The sequence below is a fragment of the Limulus polyphemus genome, unplaced genomic scaffold (assembly GCF_000517525.1).
Source record: "Limulus polyphemus unplaced genomic scaffold, Limulus_polyphemus-2.1.2 Scaffold170, whole genome shotgun sequence".
In the NCBI taxonomy this organism is placed as follows: domain Eukaryota; kingdom Metazoa; phylum Arthropoda; class Merostomata; order Xiphosura; family Limulidae; genus Limulus; species Limulus polyphemus.
This window is the reverse complement of record NW_013665780.1, coordinates 903,123-910,521: the sequence shown is the minus strand read 5'-3', so window position 1 is coordinate 910,521 and position 7,399 is coordinate 903,123.

Genomic DNA, 7,399 nt, shown 5'->3' with positions numbered 1-7,399 from the left:
TTTTAGATGTTCAGAAATAGTTCAATTCTGTTTGGTATGACGGTTCTACCCTCATTTCTGTAATAGTAACAACTTTTTTAGATGTTCACAGAAATAGTTCAATTCTGTTTGGTATGACGGTTCTACCCTCATTTCTGTAATAGTAACAACTTTTTTAGATGTTCAGAAAAATAGTTCAATTCTGTTTGGTATGACGGTTCTAGCCTCATTTCTGTAATGGTAACAACTTTTTTTAGATATTGAAAAAGAGTTTAATTCTGTTTAGTATGACGGTTCTAGCCTCATTTCTGTAATGGTAACAACTTTTTAAGATGTTCAGTAATTCATACCAAACAGAATTGAACTCGGTTCTAACCTCATTTCTGTAATGGTAAGAATTTTTTTAGATATTCAAAAAGAGTTCAATTCTGTTTGGTATGACGGTTGTAACCTCATTTCTGTAATGGTAACAACTTCTTTAGATATTCAAAAAGAGTTCAATTCTGTTTGGTATGACGGTTGTAACCTCATTTCTGTAATGGTAACAACTTTTTTAGATGTTCAAAAAAAGAGTTCAATTCTGTCTGGTATGACGGCTTAACTTACACTCCAGTCCTTAAATCTACCAGATACACTAATTAGATGACTTACGAACTTTCTGAACAATAAAAGTAAAAGTTCATTCTGCAATTTCCAATTCATTCTGCCCTGCAGCAGGAGTAACTCAGGGGTCAGTCATTAATTAGCCTCTTATTATATATATTATCATCCACGTCAATGACATCAATTTCGTCATTTTTGATTAATACATTTTTCACAGTATGGTAATGATGCTGCCATATAGTGTACTTACTCTAAAATCCAAACGAACTTTGAACTGGCTTCTTAAGTGTTCCATATTCAGAGTTATTCTAAGTCCTGAAAAAAACATAGACTATTGGCTTTAGAGGTAAAATTCGAAAAAAAAGTCACTAAAATATAGTAAGCAAAATCTCAAAAATTCGGCTACAACTACAAGACACTAGATTAAATTTTTCCAAATAAATAAAATTCTTAGGACTCGCATTTGATCAACGTCTAACCTAAAATTAGAAAGTCCATATTACTTACCTTTCTACTAAAATTTACCAAATTATAAAGTTTTTAATTACCATTGGAGGAAAAAACACCGGGTGTAATACATCTACGTTACTTTTCGCTCAGCCTCTATTTATTTTTGAACGCTTTTTTTTTATATATATATATCGTAATTTTCCCTGTAGCGCCCTTGAGATCATCTTTATTCTATTTGACCATCTGTATAGAGGGTGAAGAAGAGGAAACGACCTACCGAACACTCTTAGCACCCAGCTTCAAAACAGGTTATGGAGTTTCACGATATGTATAAAATTAAGCTTGCAGAACTGATAGTTTTTAAGAGGTTTTAAAAAGTATTTTAAATCGTTTGGCAAAGAACTGCCATATTCGGGAAAATAACACTAAGATCCGTTCAACAGTAAACATTGTTTGTTAGTTTGAACAGGGCCGTACTAGTCGTTGACGGTGCCCGGTGCCAGGTATAAATTATGCGCCCCTCCTCAAAAAAAAAGAAGAAAATAATCTACCCTTGCCTTCAAAGGTACAAACTCGCGTCCCTTGTTGGCAGGCGCTCTGTGCGGTTGCACCACTCGCACTATTGCTAGTACGGCCCTGAATTCGAACATTAAAAACAGACGGCAAAAAATGTTTTTCTTAGCTCAATAATCAACCTTGCGTTCAGCAAGGGTTATAATAAAGAACGAATGTAAACGAATAATTATAACATATTTAATCTTTCTCAGTATCTTCCTGGACTTAATGTTATTCTATCTGCTATTTGTACATAGCCAGACTCCAATAAGTATTTTCGAGACTTTATGAGATGCAAAGGTATTAAAAGCCCAGCAACAATTTCCTCTTAGTAAGTCATGATTTCTATTATATAAAACTATTTAATCATAAATATTTAAAGCTAAACTTGTGACGAAACGTACCAATAGGAGAGCTGATAATTTTATATTTTATTTCTTAATCATCCAGTACAAGTTTTCAGTAATTTAGAATATTTAATTTAAGTGAAACGTGTCAATAGGAGTGCTGATAATTTTATAATTCATTCCTTAATCGTCTAGCACAAGTTTTCAGTAATTTAGAATATTTAATTTAAGTGAAACGTGTCAATAGGAGTGCTGATAATTTTATAATTCATTCCTTAATCGTCTAGCACAAGTTTTCAGTAATTTAGAATATTTAATTTAAGTGAAACTTGTCAATAGGAGTGCTGATAATTTTATAATTCATTCCTTAATCGTCCAGCATAAGTTTCCAGTAATTTAGAATATTTAATTTAAGTGAAACTTGTCAATAGGAGTGCTGATAATTTTATAATTCATTCCTTAATCGTCCAGTACAAGTTTCAGTAATTTAGAATATTTAATTTGAGTTCCGAAAGTATTGTTGAAAAGTAATATTATCACTAAAACATGTTCAATAAAGAACTTGTTGGAAACCAACTAAAAATAGTTTTCCAGAACTTGTTGAGCATATTGGAGTTATTTTGATCAAAAAAAGTTTGAAAACACTACATTTTTATTGTTATCTGGGAAATAAAGGTCGTTTGTTTGTTTTCAAATTATATAGCCAAAAATAATGTTGGAAATAGTAGCAGTCCAATAATGCTTCATACTTCGATAGTCTCAGCGTTATATATTCGGTTAATATATTTTAAAGTTTATCTTATGTCAGAAATTATATGTCTCAAAATGCTAATACACAATACAACAATCAATATATAATCATAAATTAGGAAACTGGTCATAAAGACAGTAAAAGTATTAAAATAATCGTAACCAATTGAAGGGAAGAAATATGAAATTGAACATTTCAGTAAATAAGGCAATAATATATTTTTCTGATTTTCAATTTTTGTGTTTCTCATGTTCAAGTTATATTTTTCAGACCTGTTTCTTCAACTTTTATTTCAATTTTAACACTGTTTTGTATTTCTGTCATGAAAGGTTCGGTTTTTCTAGTCACGCATACTGAAATGTCTGAACTTTTTATGTTAAATAATTTCCTTGTACGTGTACTTGAAACTTGGTGTGGAAACTTTAGGTTATAAAAAAAACAAGAATTTTGATCTTCGATAACTTGGTTAAGTTACGAAACATTTAGTACATTTACATGCACATTTTGTTATGAAACCCACCGATAATTTTTACTTCCAATAAACATGCAGAAAGAACACGGAAACTGTGTTAAATAAAACATTTTAAATATTTCATTACGCATGAGTAGCGATGATTGCAACACTGAGTGATTTTGCTTTTCATACATAGAGCTGATGAGGAAACTGCTATACAAAGATATATGATGACAAAGCATTGAGAATAGGGCATACGTAAAGACGACGTGATTTATAGTGCTCGTAAAAATGCTTAAAGGTGTTGTTTTCAGAAGTATAACTGCTGCAAGCACCCACTGTATGTATGATCCATTTGCCGATGATGAAGAACAACAAACACCAAATACTGGACAAACAAAATCAACAAAAGTAAGCCTAAATGATAACAGACATCTCATAAACCATAACGATGTTCTGAATTCTGAGGAAACAAAGACTGGTGACGTGTTAGACAGCGGGAAAGACCCGAACTCCAGCCATGGCGGTTTAAGTTCTCTCTTCAACAGACGAGTCATCGGTGCTGTTTTCTTTTGTGCCCTGCTCTGTGAAATCATAATTAATTGGACAAGCTATAGGAAGCTATTAAATCTGTGAGATATAACTATATCTAGAATGTCTTATTCAAATAGCACTCCTAGAACTTGAAGTGTTAATAAGAGCTAAACTTTAATTATACTTAAGTTTATGTGGGTTTAATATTTTATTACTTAATTTTATGTACCATAGCTCGGCCAGTATTGATAACGTATAAAGAGCTATTGTAATTTGTATAGTTAATTACAACGTAAAGGAACAAAATTATCGAAAATTATTATTACATGGCCGCGTGCATTGCAGTAAGAATGTTGAATTTGAACTTTGGAAAATGGTTTGTGCAAGATTTAGTGTATCACATATTTGTGTAAAAGTATGGTTTCTTAAGGTGATTTTTCTGTCGAATCTACTTTATAAATAAATTTGTTACGTTTGTATTTTTATGAATGGCTAACTCATTCACGAATAGTTTATTGTTTAATAACAGTATTGGATAAATAGTAATGTATTTCAAGTACTATTATGTCATGTGAAAAATAGTTAGGCATAAATAAGACTATCAAACAATTAAAACATAAAAGTAAAATAAGCCTTACATCTTGTGAATTATGAACTGTTATTTTCATCACCAAAGTTTTTTAAATAAACTATCAAAGTTCATCTGATTTATTCCCCTTTTACAAAACAAGTATTGATAAATCATTGTCTATTCTGTAATCAGTTCGTTTGGATATTATATTTCTTTGCCAATGAGATGCATGTTTATATAAATTTCCATTTTCCACATAACCTGAATTATTCAAGTTAGTATGCAGTTTTTAATTCTAAGCAGCTAACGATGCTAGTTATTTAATCACTGGTTAAAGTTTTAACGAATAAACAAGTATGTACTCAACACTAGTAGGTGTCCATATCGCACATTATACTGTTGCTCAGCTTTTACTAAGTTCAAATATTTTGCTTAAATAATAATAATTTTGATACGTAGAAAACTGTTTTTCATATTAAAAATTGCTATACTAATGATTAATAAAAATCGAAATTCGATTCACCACTTGTCACTGAATTATACCAGTTTTAGGAACTCTTCTCAGGCAAGAGCAAATTGAAATAACACAACTAGGCTTCTTATACTGGTGAAATGTTTTTTCATATCTTTTGGTTCACTGTGGTGAGCAAAAGACAACTAAAAGATCCATACATATGCTATATACTAAATTGTTCTTATTAAAAACGTTCTTATTGCTTTAAGCCTCTATTTTTTATTTTTTTTAGTAATAGGACAAAGCGATATATTTGCATTGTAACGACAAACAAAACTTGGAAAATATTTTTATGTCCAATGTCTTAAACTGAAATATTTTCTCACTAGTACTTGGTCATTTTCAGTGCAGTTATGACGTTGATCTCCCAGTGTGCACTATATAAGCTTCATTCAAATAGCCTGATGTCTTTAATATTTATATTTAAATACGATGATTGTCCTATTCATCTCATTCTTATTAATATTTTTATATACACCTACATTAATAATATTATGTGGTATATTGAGATAAAACTGGGTCAACCCTAGAGCAATGGAATGGGTTCCATGAGTAAAAACTGTTTTGGTCAAGATGGGTATTAAAAAGTAATGTTGTATCTGTTGAGTGATGAGAATGAAAGACTGGACACGAAATGGACAATCTTTATTAAAATAGATTTAACACGAATGCAGTTTGCGTACTTGCCTAATTTACATGGAACGATCACTTTTACTGAATGTTCTCGATTCAACTAGTCAGGCCGAATCTACGGATCAGACTATTTCAGTCAAACGTTTCTTACTTCACTTGAAATAACACATTTACTCAGAGCAAATAGTGCTACCCAGGTGTCGAGCATTCTCATTCAAACATAGGTGGGGCTGCAACATTGATTACCTGAACTACCATTGAAGAACACTGCTGACCACATCTTGGCACAACGTGCAGCAAACACAACAATACTTTGTGGATAACCCTTGAATAGGTTTGCGCAAAATTGAACAACAACAAAAATACTACTGAATTCCAAGTTTAATTGACCTCTTTTTTTCAGCTACAACAAAATTAACATATATGTTACTTCTATTAGTTTACTAAAAATAATTGACCATGAACTACTTTGGGCAGCTTAAATTCAAAATATTCTGTTCGGCCAATATATATATATAGTGAAATAATTGTTATAACTCTTGCTAAATGGTGTGCATATCAAGTTATACAATTCAACAAGAACAGTAATAATTTAGTAACTTCATTCACCTAAAATATTTATTTATTGTAGCATTTTATATCAGATATAACAATATACAGAAAGTTGAGTACGTTATGTTAAGACAGTTGTAAGATTTGTCTTGGTAAAACTTTTGTAGAAGAAACAATGCTATTCGTATTGATTATAAACATCTCTATCACATGAGGCCATGTGTGTTAGGCAACTTTTAGAACAAGATGGGAGGTTCTTCACTGTTGGGTTTGACAAGTGTATTGATGTCTCGTCAAATCAAGATGGTAAGACGTTTAACTTTCATATTCTGGTTTGCTAATATGTATATAGTGTATGTTTCCCATAATAGAGAAGAAATAAAATTTACATGGAGAATTTAAAGCATAAACACATCACTTGACACAGAGAATGGAAAATTGAGAATAAATTTAAATATGTGCTTTTAAAGTTAAGAAATAAAAACTTAGATTAATAAATTTCTTATTTAAATTTTGAATGTAACTCTGTAAAAGGATTATGGCATGCACACTTTGACTGAGACAAGCTCACAGGGTTAAATTTGGTTGTTTAGTCAATTTTAGATTTACTCTGAAATTATCCTGTACAAATCCCCTGTTATGTAGTAAACCTTGTAATATTATTTGAGGAAATCAGTTAATTCAAAAATACCACAGAGTACGTAAGAAGGAGAAATTCTGGTGCCATGACCACAGGATACATTGCTAAAATGCATATTGGCCGTTACTTAATTTCTTGTATTAAGCAAACTTAAAGGAATGACTTAACTTCAGAGTAAAAGTTATCATGACGAAGAGGGAGAGTTTGCTGCTGTAGAAAGATGGTTGTATGAGAGAGGTGTTAAGTCCTGGAGAAGTTCTCTCCTGGACACAGGACTTTTGATGATGATGTGAAGGTCCCTGATATTGATCATTCTACAGCTGCATACTTGAGAATGTTGTCTGATATCTACTACACCCGAGGATTGATCTTAGTTAAAAGGACTTGAGAGCGACTGATGGTTGTCAAAGAGGAATGGCACCTGGTGAGTTTGAGACTGCTTGGAGAGGTCTCTCCAGGACTTCTAGCCCGTTGACAGCCAGAATACCACAGTTCTAGCTCTGATCAAGATAACCCATGACCAACTGCAAAGGACTGAAAGTGATGTTGGCAAATTACCTCCACCAGTCGGAGCTGTTTTCCCAGCAGGCACCCACAAGTACAAACTAATGAACCAAGGGGCAGTTGTGAGCTTCTCTAAGCAGGAAGTATCTTGTAAGGACATCCACGGTTTTAAGTGAAATCTGGAGTCATACCACTCTAAAGTAAGAACTTACTAAGTGTCCGAGTGTTGAGGTCCCTAGGTATATCTACTAACCAGTTACATGATGACAACATTGGCCCTATCTAATCCAGGCATTGGCAAATAACCTACAA